This window comes from Pelodiscus sinensis, chromosome 10, assembly GCF_049634645.1.
Source record: "Pelodiscus sinensis isolate JC-2024 chromosome 10, ASM4963464v1, whole genome shotgun sequence".
Classification (NCBI taxonomy): Eukaryota; Metazoa; Chordata; order Testudines; family Trionychidae; genus Pelodiscus; species Pelodiscus sinensis.
In genome coordinates this window covers 16,079,115-16,093,013 of record NC_134720.1, presented here as the reverse complement: position 1 = coordinate 16,093,013, position 13,899 = coordinate 16,079,115, and the positions used below count along the sequence as shown (strand labels likewise).

Sequence of the window (13,899 nt, the reverse complement as noted above, 5' to 3'; positions counted from 1 at the left end):
TACTGAACTAGCTAGATTAAAGCTACCATGGATTAGTATACCTGGTCTGAAAATTATACCCTGATTGCAGTGTAAACTATAGTACAATGCTTCATTTTAAAGGTTTCCCTCCAAACTAAGTAGGCTAAAAGCCTTTGATCTTTAAATGAAAAGTTTAATTTTGGAGAAATTGGTAAATAAGCTCCCTTATATCTAGCTCTTATATACCAGTTTTCAACAATAGATCACTAGAGCCCTGTATGGATAGGAAATTAGAGCTGTAGATATCCAAATCCACATCTGTCGATGCACATATCCACAGATAAAGTGAATACTCTTGGATTTGCAGGGCTCTATCAATCATGAATTTTTTTTTAAGAAGGTCAGTACCATTACCCACATTTTACAGAGAGGGGATGTGAGTTGCCCAAGGTCACCCAGCAGCCCAATGACAGAGCCAAGAACAGAATCCAAGTCCCTCTCAAATGCTCTATCAACCAGGCCATGCTTGCTGCTAGACAGGGAAAAATTAATGTTCACTGTTAATAGGCAAGTGGCTTTATCAAGCCTTACTACTTAATTAAAAATATAGTTACTAAAACACTTTAAACAAAAGAGAAAATAGTATTATACAACTCTAAACAGTACAAAAAAATAAAACCAAAATCAACAGAGTAACATACACATGAGAGTCACAAAATTCAATGTTTAAGTATCTATTCCTTAAACGCATGGGATAAGTTGTGTTCTATTACTTGGGATAAAGTTGCATATTAAGGTAACATCTCAATATTGATATACAAATTTAAATCCTGAAAAATAGATTCATGGTCGACAAACACCATTTTGAATAAAAAAGAACCACACTATTCGAGAAAATGTTAGTTACTGGTAATGTCTCAGAATTCTAACTCCCAATGTCCTTGACATACAAAAGGTCAAGACACACTGTGATACTGAAATAAGAACACAAATAATACAATGCACAAAGTCATTTGTGATAGTAAAGAGAGGTACAGGTTGGACCTCGCAAAATCAGGACTCTCTAGTCTGCCAGGACCACGGATGTTTCTGGACCAGGGAGTCCAGACTGGGAGCCCCAGAGGCAAGATGGCTGGTAGCTGCGAGCCCAGCAGGGCTATGGCTGGAGCTGTGACCAGGGCTGGAGCCCTGGTAGGGAAGCTGGGCCATGACAGTCCCGGTAGCAGGGACAGGGTTGAGGCAGCTGCTGCAGCCCCAGTAATGGGGAAAGGGATGTGACAGCCATGGCAGCCCAGCAGGAGGGACAACTGGGATCGGCCACAGGGAGGAGCGGTGGGCTGGGAGGCCAGTAGCAGGAGACCAACACTGGTCCTGAGTGTTAGAATATGGAGGTGTAAACTATTAGGAGATTATAAATCACTGTGATTAATTTTACTGTTTATTTTAGAATTGTGCTTTTGTCTATCTGTGAGTCCATTTGTTCAAGAATTCCTCAGTAAGAGCTAGGACTACCGAAGTTGACATGAGGCTTCCACTTACAACTTAAAGCAAGGTCAGGGTTTGATTTTCCCAGGATAATAAGATTAGCATGGAATTTTGATTGTTTCTCATAAAATGAAAAGGTCCAACAGGAAGCAAGGGGCCAGAGATGGGGACGGGAACAGCTATAACCCCAAAGGGCCAGCAGAAGGCAGGGGTGGAGAAAGGGACAGCAATCTACTATATATGTCAGAGAGTTTGTGCGTGTCTGCTTGTCTGTCCCCAGCCAGGGGACATGCACCACTCCCCCAGCTTTGCTTACTACAGCTGCAGCATCTATGAACAAGCACTTCTCACCTGGCTCCAAGCTGCTGCATGAAAGAGGGCTGGGACTGTCCTCTCTCCCCAGGGCAGCCTGCATACAGAACCCCTCATCGCCTGTCCCACCCCAGAACAATTATTTAAATAAAAGAAAACAAGAGTTATTTGAGTTGAGGACCCAAACAATGCCAGGTAAATCTTCTAGTAAAACAAATGGAAACAAATTAAAATTATAAGTGCCCCCACACAATAAAGTGTTAAAGGAAAGAGTTCTGGAATAAATAGGCTTTGATCTACACTGCAGAGAGAAAGACAGCCAAAGAACAAATATGTCCTCTCTGAAAACTTAAGAAGAGTTATGGAGATTTTATTAATATCATCTAAAAGTCTCCTTCCAAGTACTTCCACTGGATGGCAGGCTTTACTTTCACATGAATGGACAGGGGAAAAAACTACTATGGTTTAAAGAACTTTTCTCTGTTATACAACTCGTTATTTGATCAATTCTCCGAAGTTTTGCTCCCATTTTTTCTAGAAGCCTCAGCATTTAGGAAGCAGTCCTTCAGGTAAATTTGAAAGGGTATGGTCAAATAGTCAGAGGGGAACAACAAACATAGGTGACTGGAATGGGTGAATACAGAAATTGATTTAAAATATATCAGCAGAATATCTACCTAATTCTTGAAAAATACTAAAAGACTGAAAAATTCAGCAACACCTAAAGGTGCTGAAAGGATGGGGCACACACTATTAAAGTCTTGGATGCAGCTTTGAGGGATTTGTTCTTTTTTCAATGCACACACTTAAATAGTACAAACTCCTTTAATGCATTTAAAGAGAATTTCTACTTATTTTAAACAAAATATAACTCATTTTAAAGAATAAAAACTATTTAATTGGGCTTCTTTAAATTATGTATTTAAAAAGCAGCCTGCTGACCCAATTCAAAATCTTGCACTGCCAAGGGTGCCAATGAGTTTGGGAGATCAGTAGACCTTGCCACCTACTTCATAATGTTTTCCAACACCGCAAGAAGTAGAAGTTTCAAGTATGTTCATTGTGAATATTTTTTTAAAACTACAGTGAACCCTCGTTTATCGCGGTAGATAGGTTCCAAACCCGACCGCGATAGCTGAAAATCCGCGAAGTAGGGACACCATATTTACGTACTGTAAATAGAAACCGATAGGTCCCCCCACCCCCTACAAAGTTTCCCCTGTGATTAGCCTATACTGTATTGTAATTCCATATCATTCTTTAATGCTGCACAAAAGCCATCTGTAATGACGAATAATATGAAAGTATAAAGACAATAGGCAAGCACGATATGATACGGATATAAAAAAAGTCCGCGAAGTCGTGAATCCGCGATGGTCGAACCGCGAAGTAGCGAGGGCTCACTGTACTAATTTTCCAATTTCTGCTTTGGCATTTTCAACTGTATCTTACCTAAACCCTATACGAATAAGCAGTTGCAACTGCATTGCTAGAAAAACCAAGCTGGATGGATAAAGTGTTTTTTGTGCTTCAAATAAGGCATCAAGATTTGCAAAGAAAAAGCCTCAGCAGGATACATATGGTAAAAATAATGACAGGATGAATGACCAACTGACATCCCAGCACTACCATTCCCCATTTTGATAAAAATCTCCTTTGAAGGAACGCAGGTGCAGGCATGGAGTTCCTTCTAAAGCAGGGCTATTCAACACGAAGCCCGTGGGCCGCATGCGGCCCACAGCTACTTGAGCCGCTTCCCAGGTCAATTGCCTGCCTCATTGCTGGGGCTCCAACTGCAGAACCGAGCACCAAGCCACACAGCTTTGAGCCAGGCCATGTGCGCAGGAGCTGCCTGCTGTGGGGGAGCAGGGGAGAAGCAGCGGCAGAGCACGCTTGCCACATCTGCCACAGAGCCAAGCCGCGTGGCATGGCACTGACACAATCCACGTCTAAACATGTATGGGAGCTGCCGGCTGGCTGGGAGGGGAATTGCCAAAAGGTGTGCTGGGTCTTCTCCAGATGTGAAACTGCAACATTCCTGTGCAATTATGGTAATCTGAGATTTTCAGGGCTACACAGTACAGTCTGCTCAGAATTTTTTTTTTTCCAATTTACATTTAACTGTTTTACATGGCAGTCATTTATGAAGACTGTTTCTGCAGCACGCAATGCCAATCCCCCTATTGACAGGTGCACACCTATGTCACTCTTTCAAATGCATAACCAACCAACTCACAATTAACTTTTAGGCAACTTACTTTTACAGAAGTATTTTTCAAATCTGTCCTCTACGCTAGTTCTCATTTAACACTAAGAACATACAAATTAGCTGGTCAGTGATTACATGGTTACACGCACCTGCAATGTGGCCTCTGATACAGAGGTAGCAGCGCGGGGTGGCAGCCAGCTCACCAGGACCCATTGCGCACCAGAAGCCAGCTGTAGCAGAGGCAGCAGTGCAGGGCAACAGCTGGCTCTCAGTGTGCACCAGTCCCATCTGCAGCCTCGCTCCCAGGGGACTGGCTGCCACTCCTGTGCTACTGGCTTTGTGGCAGCCGGCTCCCCAGCAGCAAAGTGGGAGCCTGAGCATAACTGTTAATGGTAACCAATAAACCCAGGCTTATCAGTTAACCATTTAAACAGTTATACTTTTAAATCCCTACTCCTCCATCCTGTCACATTCTGACATGTCTATGGTGTCTATAATGAAAGCTGGTTGGGAATTATTTGACAACCATTTATTCAGAAATGCAGATGAAACTTTTTCATGACCTGATCAATTTTGGGAAAAAACTCCTCACTCATAAGTTCTCCCAGGACTGATTTTCTAGTCAAAATAAGAGGCATACACCCTCCCCTCTTGCCTCCAAAACAGCCAACAACCTACTGGTTAAGGCACTCACATCAGATTCAAGTCACTCTGAATCAGCCAGGGCATGGACTTGAACCTGGGTCTCCCACATGAGTTCCCTCATCACTATTAGGCTATATGCTATACCATTGAAGGAAAATGGGGGGCGCATCTCTGGTTTTTCCACAACAAAAAAATATTTAAAAAAAAATTAAAATTTCATCCCAATTCAAAGTTTTTCTTTTCTGAAATCTCAAACATTTTTGTATAGTGGAAAAATAATTTCCCACCCTGCTGTTTGTTACCTCAACATGACTACTGCATTCCTAAAAATGTTGTGCTTAAGTCACAGAATATATAAAGGTTCTAGCTCAGCAACAGACAACCTAGGCTAGCAACTGGGCCTCATGAGTGGCCCTTCAACTCAGTGGGCCAAAAGATTTTCATAACCACAACAATCTCCCGGATAGGATACCTGTGTACTTAGAATTTGCAGGGTGTGCCAAATGAACCACAGCGGTACTTTGACTTGATACAGAGAGTGTTTGGCTGATGAGTCAATGTTGTGTGCAATCGGCATGCACCTCACTTCACGTGCCCTTGCTTTATTAGTGTGTCACTTTACTAATACCCGTGGGAGGGGGGGGGGGGAGAAATCTTGAGCAAGTCAACTGCTTACTTCCCTTGTGAAGATATGTACTACTCCTTTAAGTGACTAAGGAGAACCTGGGATGTAATCAAAGAAGCCCTGTTCCAACCTAGAACTGGGTTACATAAACAGAAAGAAAGAAAGAAAACCCATGCAAGCTGCAGTGGTTTCTTTCAAGCTCTAAGTCAGGGATCAGAAAACTTCAGCACACAACATATCAGAGTAACCTGCTGTCAAGCTGAGACACATTTGCACTGCCTCTCACAGCACTCTGTGACCATGGTTCACTGTTCCTGGTCAAAGGGAGCTGCAGGAAGCAATGCAAGCCAGCAGTCACTTGGGGAGGGAGCGTGCCAATGGATAGGCAACAAACAAAATGTCTCACAGCCCACCAGAAGATTACCCCTCCTCTGGGAGACCAGCCTAATCAGACTCAGCATGTGTCTACACAGGGATAAATGATCTACAGAACAGCTGCATATGGCTTAGGTCATATAACTTGGCTCAAGGGATTTGGGCTGCAAGGCTAAAATTGCTGTGTAGATCATTTGGGCTCAAGCTGGAACCGGAGCTCTGGGACCCTCAATTCTTGCAGTTGTGGGCTTTTATTCCTGGGTAGTCATACCCTCAGGACCTACGTACACTATAAACCTACATTGGACTTTTACTGGGCCAACTTCTTGCAGTGGTTCATGTGCAACACTGACAGAAGATGGGCAGTGTGGACATCATCATCCCCTCCCATCAATTTATGAGACAGAGACCTGACTTGCTGCCCTCATCACCACTTTGGCTGCCCAATGGGAACAGGGCAGCCAGACTCCTGGAATGGAGTTCCCAACCCAGCACAGCTTTGCTCCCTGTGATGAGCAAGAAGCCAAAAGCCAGAAGGGCAGCAGGATCCCTGGAAGGAGATCCACACCCCAGAGCCCAGTCAGCTGCCATGCTCCTGATGGAGAGCAGTGAAGTTAGAGCCTGAGTGGTAGCCCAGCTGGGAGTAGAAAGTCTGAGCCAGAGCAGCAGCCGTGCTGGAGAGACAGCTTTTCTGTCAATTTCATGGTTCCAGCTTGACTCAAATGTTAGTAACACAGTGTACACAATAGGAGATAATGCTTACCATTTAACCAGAAGCCCAGCTGGAGCAGCCCACCGTGATATGGTGTTGGGGGGGCAGAGGGGGTAGCTCCAGCCCAGTTGGGCCCACCAGGCCACACCACAGAGTGGAACTGCATTTAAGCAGTTAATTGATTAAATGTTACATTTAACTGGTTAACTGATTCCCACTCTCACTTTGCCTCCATTTCACCACTTTTCCCCTTCTCTCCAGAGTGATGCTGGGGACCAGTGAGGTGGAGCACAGTATAGTATCGTCAGTAGCAGTGCTGCTGGCCCCTGCACTGACCAGGCACCACGTCTCCTGAAGCAGGGATGGAGTAAAGTAGGGCCATGCTGCCATCCTCCAACCACCCAGGCCTCACGTCCCTCTAAGGCTGGGTATAGTAGAGTGCAGCCAGTAACACTGTCACTAGGCCCCACAATGCTCAGTGCCCACATACCCCAGAAGTGCAGATGGGGCAGAATGAAGCAGGGCTGGTGGTACTGCTCAGGCCCTGTATCTCCCTAAAGCGGGATGGAGCAGAGCAGAGTGGGGCCACTAGCACTGCTGCCAGGGCCCTCTCTGAACCTTCCTATGGCTGTAGTATAGACCAGTGGTTCCCAACCACTGGTCTGCAGCCGGACCATGGTGGCTCCAGCTGCCGGGCCATGATAGCTCTGGGGGCCAGAATACGCTGCTCCCACTATGGCTGTTGGGAGAGGCGTGTCCTGCCCCCACCTTTCAGCCAACCAACACTGGGCAGGATCTCTTACCAGACACAGAAGAACGTTTTGCTGAACAGCAGAAGGTCTGCACAGAACCCAGGCAGCAGTACTCAGATGGTGGCTGGGAGACAGTGCAAGGCTAGGTGAGGGGACAGGGCTAGTACTGGGGAAATCTGGGGGCAAAACTAATACTGGAGGCCTCTGGGAGTGGGGCTAATACTAGGGAGTCTAAGGGGTGGAGGGCTGACACTGGGGCATCCAGGGTGGGGAGCTGGCTCTGAGGGGTTCTGGGGGCAGGGCTAGTAGTGGGGACTGGGGGCTAGCACTGAGAGGGGCTCTAGAGGTGTTGAGTATAGTGGATCTCTCGAAACAGGATCCGAGGGATCTGGTAGTGAGGAGTTCTAAGGGGTGGGGGGCTGGCACTAAGGCATTTGTGATACTGGAGGGGGCTCTGAGGCAGGAGGCTGGCACTGGGGGGGGGTTGGGTGCAAGGGACTCTGGGGTCAGTGGCTGGTGCTGGAGGGTAGCGAAGGGGTTGGGGCTCTAGGAGTTAGGGCTAGCACTGGAGGTGCTGGGGGACGGGGCTTTTGGTGGACTAGTAACATTTTATTTGTATAGTTGCGTATTCATTATTTGCATAATGAATATGCAAATAAAATGTTATCGGTCCACTAAAAGTTTGTGAATGATTTTGCCGGTCCCCATTAAAAAAGGGCTTGGGAACAGCTGGTATAGACCAGGCCTCAGAGATGTGGTGTTACAGATGTTAAGTTTGGGAGCTGAACCAGGGTCCTGAGGTGGGGATCTTTTGAACCATTTACTGTAATTCCTAAGGCAATAGCCTATTTTGTTAACACATTTTGATGGCTCCTTGTCCAGACTATGCACCTGAATACATTTCTACCAATCAGGGGAAATTAAAGTGGTGTACACCTGCAGAACCACACAAGGGACACTTTTAGGCCTCCATACTTGCTGTATATCTTGTTTATGTAAATGATAAGCTCTTTGAGGTAGGGATTGTCTGACACTTTTTTTTTTGGTAGTGCTGAGCCCAACAATGAACTAATTTTTGTACTTGTACTCTCTAGAGTAGGGGTGGGCAAAAATCAGGCCCACCAAGCAATTCTCTCCAGCCTGATTAGCAGTGTGTGCACTCTTAAAGCTGGCAGAATAGTCAGCTCCCCTCCCCCCCACCTTGCTCTGTCCTGCCTCCCAGCTGGCATCTAGGAATCTCCTGCTAATTGTACAGAAGGAAGGACAGAGGGAAGTACTGAAGTCAGGGTATCCCCCTGGCCCTGTACCCCATCTCTGCAGAGCAAGGGTCAGTGAGAGGGAGACACCCATAGGGGGGCTGCTCCAGTCTGAAGTGTGGATGGTAAGTGACTCAGTCGATGCACAGTGAGGAGAGACAACAGAGCAGGAGAGATTTCCCTTAAAGAAACAGAACGTGGCTTCTCTCAGAAACTTACCCAGCATACGCACTCTGTAACACTATCACATCTGGATACACTGGAGAAATGGTCTGAGATAAATAGGATAAAGTTTAATAAGGACAAATGCAAAGTACTCCACTTAGGGAGGAACAATTCATGTTACATGTACAGAACGGGAAGTGACTGTCTAGGGAGAAGTACTGAAGATCTAGAGGTCATAGTGGACCACAAGCTAAATATGAGTCAACTGTGTGATGCTGTTTCAAAAAAAAGCAACATGATTCTGGGATGCATTAACAGGTGTGTTGTGAGCAAGACACAAGAGGTCATTCTTTGACTCTACTCTGCATGGAGTAAGCCTCAGTTGAAGTACTGTGTCCAGTTCTGGGCACCACATGTCAAGAAAGATGTGGGGAAATTAGAAGAGGTACAGAGAAGAGCAACAAGAATGATTAAAGGTCTAGAGAACATGACCTATGAAGGAAGACTGAAAGAACTGGGCTTGTTTAGTTCGAAAAGAAGACGACAGAGAGAGGACATGATAGCAGTTTTCAGGTATTTAAAAGGATGTCACAAGGAGGAGGGAGAAAAATTGTTCTCCTTAGCCTCTGAGGATAGGACAAGCAGTAATGGGCTTAAACTGCAGCTGGGGAGGTTTAGGTTGGACATTAGGAAATACTTCCTGTCAGGGTGGTGAAACACTGGAATAAATTGCCCAGGGAGGTTGTGGAATCTCCATCTCTGGAGATATTTAAGAGCAGGTTAGAGAGACATCTATCAGGGATGATCTAGACAGTACTGGGTCCTGCCATGAGGGCAGGGGACTGAACTCGATGACCTCTCGAGGTCCCTTCCAGTTCTAGTGCTATATGAAATCTATAATAATTTTCTAACCCGTTTTTGAAACTGTATAAATTGTAAATTCAGAATTCATCAGTTCATTGTGATGGCCTCCTTTGCCTCTTCATGTGAAGAACTCAGTTTGTCCCACAAGAAATTTTACTTAACTAGTATGGCCTATGGAGGATAACTGGGAAGCATGACTTCCGCCTCTACATGTCTTGCACTTTGTCTCTTCTGTGGAGTTAAGCAAGGGAAATCAGCCTAACTTGACCTATTCTGGGCTCCAGATTCAGTACAAAAACTAGCAACAGGATGTGTATAAAAATACTCTAATCCTTTTCTAGAGCATCATGTAAAAATAGTCAGTACTTTTGGAAGGGGGACTGAAGGCTAGTTTCAAAGTATTTATGTTGAGAAAGTGGCTTTTCATTTCTCAATTGTTTGAACTGGAATATGTTGAAAACTCAGTGAGATTTTTCAATACTCAACTATTTCAGGTTTAATTAGCTAATCGAGCAGTTGATGGAATTTCTATCAACTGCCTGATTAGTCGATAAGGAGGGGGGCACTTGCTATCCTGTGCCTCTGCCTTTTAAATGTAGTAAAAGCTACCTGTGGCTCTTACTACATTTAAAAGGCAGAGGTACAGCAGGGAACCCAGGGTGAGCAGGGACTCAAGCAGTCCCGCTCGTGCTAGGTCCCGACTGCTGCGCTTCGGTCTTTAAAATGCCATAGGGCTCTCACTATATTTAAAAGGCAGAGGCACAGCAGTTGGGACCCAGCGCAAGTCTCAACATCCCCATCCTACCATTTCCCTTTCCTGCCATCAACCCCATACACCCTTTTTCCTCTACTCATCTTCACTCCCCTTCCCCACTCAAACCTCCTTAGGGGCACCTCTTCACTTTCCACTGGAGCTTAACCTACTGGCATTTGATTTAGCAGGTCTAGTCAAGTCCTGTAAATCAAATGCTGAGGGCAGCTGCAGCTGGTGCCAGTAGTCCTTGCAGTCATGAGGTGTAAGGGAAGCCAATGGGAGCATTTGCTCCCATCGGCCTCCCGTTGTGGGGACTAGGTCAACCTTGTCTTAAGTCTTACATGTTCTACGTAGCTGGAGTTGATACCTTCAGCCAACCTTCCAGGCCTACTGTAGACCTGGCCTCACACACACACACCAACTTCACCCTTCTCCATCCCCAATCTCAGTCCCACAAACCTCACTCAATTCCCCACCTCCTCAATTTGCCACACCCACCAACCACACCCCTTCCCAATCTCAGCCCCTCCCCACCCTCATCCTGCTAGCACTCCACCCCTTCTTAGTCTCACTCTTCACCAATGTTCCCCTCTAATCTTTTCCACCCGTACGCGGAATAAATTTTATGTGCACCAAGGTATGTGGAATTGTGCACTACCAGGAGAGACAGAAAAACAGCTGCTAATCAGCTGGGCAGCACTGGAATCTCTCCTAAGCACCTTATAGACTCTCAGATATATTGGAGCATAGTCAGTTGCATGAGACTGCAGATTCAGACTGACATGGTTACCCCTCTGATACTTGTCTCCTGAGCAGCCACACAAGCGCATAGCTCACAGGGAACACTGGTCCTCATCCCCTTGAGCCCTCCCCCCCCCCCCACTCCCATCAACCTCACCCCCACCCACCTCACTCAACTCCCCAACCACACCTCTCCCACACCCCCAAGCCTCACCCCCAAAGCCGCAGCCTCACCCCCGCACTAACCTCACTTCCCACCCACGCGCCCCGCCTCCTTCCCCACACCCAGCCCCGTCGCCCCCCACCACGCACCAGCCACGAGCCTAGCCAGCCCGTGTCCCCCCGCAAAGGCGCCCAAGCGAAGCAGCAGCTCCCCTCCGCCAGCTCCGCGGGCGGCTCTCACCGCGCCTTGCCGGATCCGGTGCCCAGGCCGCGACGCAGGGGACCAGCCTCGGGCTTATACCCAGAGCGCCAGCCGGCTCCCCGCGCTACCCACGCGCCCCCAGCTCCATGGGCCGGCACCGCGGAGCCAATCCGGGCCCGGCTGAACCCCCCCTTACTGCACACACCTCCAGAAGCCAACGCAGCAGCCGAGCACCCTCGTTCCATATACATGATCGGCGCTCTCTGATTGGCCGGAGCGGGGTGGCGCGCCGAGAGGCTGGCTCTGTGTACGTTACAAACGGCTGCCACGCAGGGGTTATTACAGGGCGTTCGCTGCCGGGGTCAGCGGTTGTATTGCGCAGGGCTGCTGGGAGGGGGGCGCGAGGACAGCGTGGGCAGCCGTTGGAGCGGCTCGAGTCTGGGGCTGGGAGTGTGAACAATTGATCTGTACAGTGTGATACGAGTGACAATTGACGTTCCAAAGCGCTGGTGTCCACGCAGGGATTATTATGCACATACATTGCCGCGCGTGGTGTCAATAATGTGTAAACAATTCCTGCCTCCCAGTCACGCGCCTCTCCTTCCCTGCTGCAATGGAAACAAGCGGGATTTCTTACACAACCGCGTAATCCTCAAATCGCGCTGTAAGCCCGTATGCGAACTGCTGTAAGCACCTCGGAGATTTACAAGCCGCTAAACGGTCATTTTAGCTAATTTAAGGCAGGAGCAACATTGTGAATCGGAGATTCATTTTGTGTTTACAGATGTGGCGCTATCTGAAAATAAATATCAATATAACAAGGTTGCAGTCACAAGAACAAAAGGAAGGCAAAAGTTTTTATTTTTAACTTCTGCAGCGCGCTGACACTGTAACCAGCTTTTTCAAAATATTTATTTAAGAGTGATAGGTGTGAAGTGATAGAGAAATAATCGCTTCACCTTAAGAGACTTTCCCCATATTTTCAGTTACTACTATTTTCAGCAGGGCATAGTCCACACCCAAGAGTTGAAATGATCTTGGTACTCCTTCCCAGTGCCAGCTCGAGCTATTCCTGCGCCCCAGGCAGCGGGCGCGTGACGCATGGCGCATGTGTGGCCCTGCACCCTGGCGTGCTGCGCACCTTACAACTGCAATCGGGGGCGCAACATCTGATGGCAGCTCTAAGGGGCGCCACGCAGCCCCCAGCCCCGGGCCCACCGCGCCTGATTGCAGCTCTAAGGGGTGCCAGGCATGCAGCTCCCCTTACAGCTGCCATCAGGTTCCCCCCATAGGTTGGTGCCCCGAGCAGCTGCCTGGCTAGCCCCCCCCCCCTTTAATCCGGCCCTGCTCCCTCTTCTCAAAATACAAGGAGTCTTGGTTAGATGACCTGAGGGAAACTCTCCTGTTCTCTTCTGTGACTTACAGGCCTCCAGAAAGACTTACAAATTGGCCTGGGCTGCCTGCTTCATGGGTTCTTTCGTCCCAGATATGTGATTGGTGGAGATGTCATATTGACACCACCTCCTGGGAGACCCTGGCACAAGATGGATCGACATAGCGCATGCTGATCCACCAAGGCTGTCAAACATCTGAAGCCAGAAGGACAACCATAGCGGAAGAGAAGCGAGCACTCCGTAAAGCCAGAATTGCAAACGTTGCAACAGTGGTGCCTACACATGTCTGCCCGACATGTGGCAGAACATTTCGTGCCCGCATTGGCCTTATCAGCCATCTGCGGACACACCGTGGACAGCCCACAAATCGTTAGATGTCAAGGTCCTCTTCGAACACAATGGACGAACATCATCATCATTATAATTACATGAATCTCCTTCACAAAGGGAGGAAATAGTGGAAGATAGAAATAGGAAATATTAGAGATTTCTGAGCTATAAACCAGCTTGAAGGATTCTGGGTCAATAAAAGTGATAGAAGCAATACAGGTAATATTACAATATTAGATTAAAAATTCAAGAGTTCCATATTCACAGAGATAAGACAAAAGAAGGTTAAAAATTCTGTACCTGAAAATGGAAGAACCTCAAGCACTTGTTCAAAGAAAGAAAAACATTTCAATCTCTTCAGAAAAAGGGAATCCAAGTAACATTCCACTAAGGCAGGGGTCTCCAAACTACGGCCCGTGGGCCGGATGCGGCCCGCGAGGCCCTCTCATCCGGCCCGCGGAGCTGGGGCGGGGAAGAAACTCCCCGCACTAACAGCCCCTCCCCCGGAGAAGCGCCGAGCGGCGCGGCGGAGCGGAGCCCAGGGGAAAGCCCACGGGGAGGGGAGCGAGGGCGCACAGCCGCAGGCGTGGCAGGTGAGGAAGGCGGCAGGACCCAGGAGGAGAAGGGGCAGGGACGCCAGGGTGAGCGGCACGCCCCGTGCGTGCCGGCTCAAAAGGGGGAGGGGCCGGAAGGACAGGGGCGGCCGGCACTCACTTTCTTTTGGGCAGGCAGCCAGGAGAGGGAAGCCGGAGGAGCCAGCGGGACGGAGGAGGGACTCTGGACCCGCGCAGCCCTTGCCCTGGGCAGCGAGACTCCCCGGCCGGGGGTGCGGGGGATCGGAGCCGCCAACGGACGGCCACACGCCCTGCGGACCGACGGCCGAGCCCGGGCTCTGCGCGTCCCTCACAGCAAGAGGGGTTGGGACTTGGCGTGGACAATTGCTCCCTATTGGCCA

The 13,899-nt window shown here is 48.2% G+C and overlaps 1 protein-coding gene across 8 annotated transcripts in view; it reads right to left on the bottom strand.

Moving 5' to 3' along the window:
* Positions 1-11,574, bottom strand: part of ACSL3 (acyl-CoA synthetase long chain family member 3) — an 88,261-nt gene extending 76,687 nt beyond the window's left edge. For 3 of the 8 annotated variants that reach the window (XM_075937548.1, XM_075937545.1, XM_075937550.1), the window contains exon 1: positions 11,260-11,407. The gene's annotated coding sequence lies outside the window, so the exon portion shown is untranslated. The other 5 variants (XM_075937551.1, XM_075937547.1, XM_075937544.1 and 2 more) reach the window with 5 other exon arrangements.
* Positions 11,575-13,899: the final 2,325 nt, after the last annotated feature.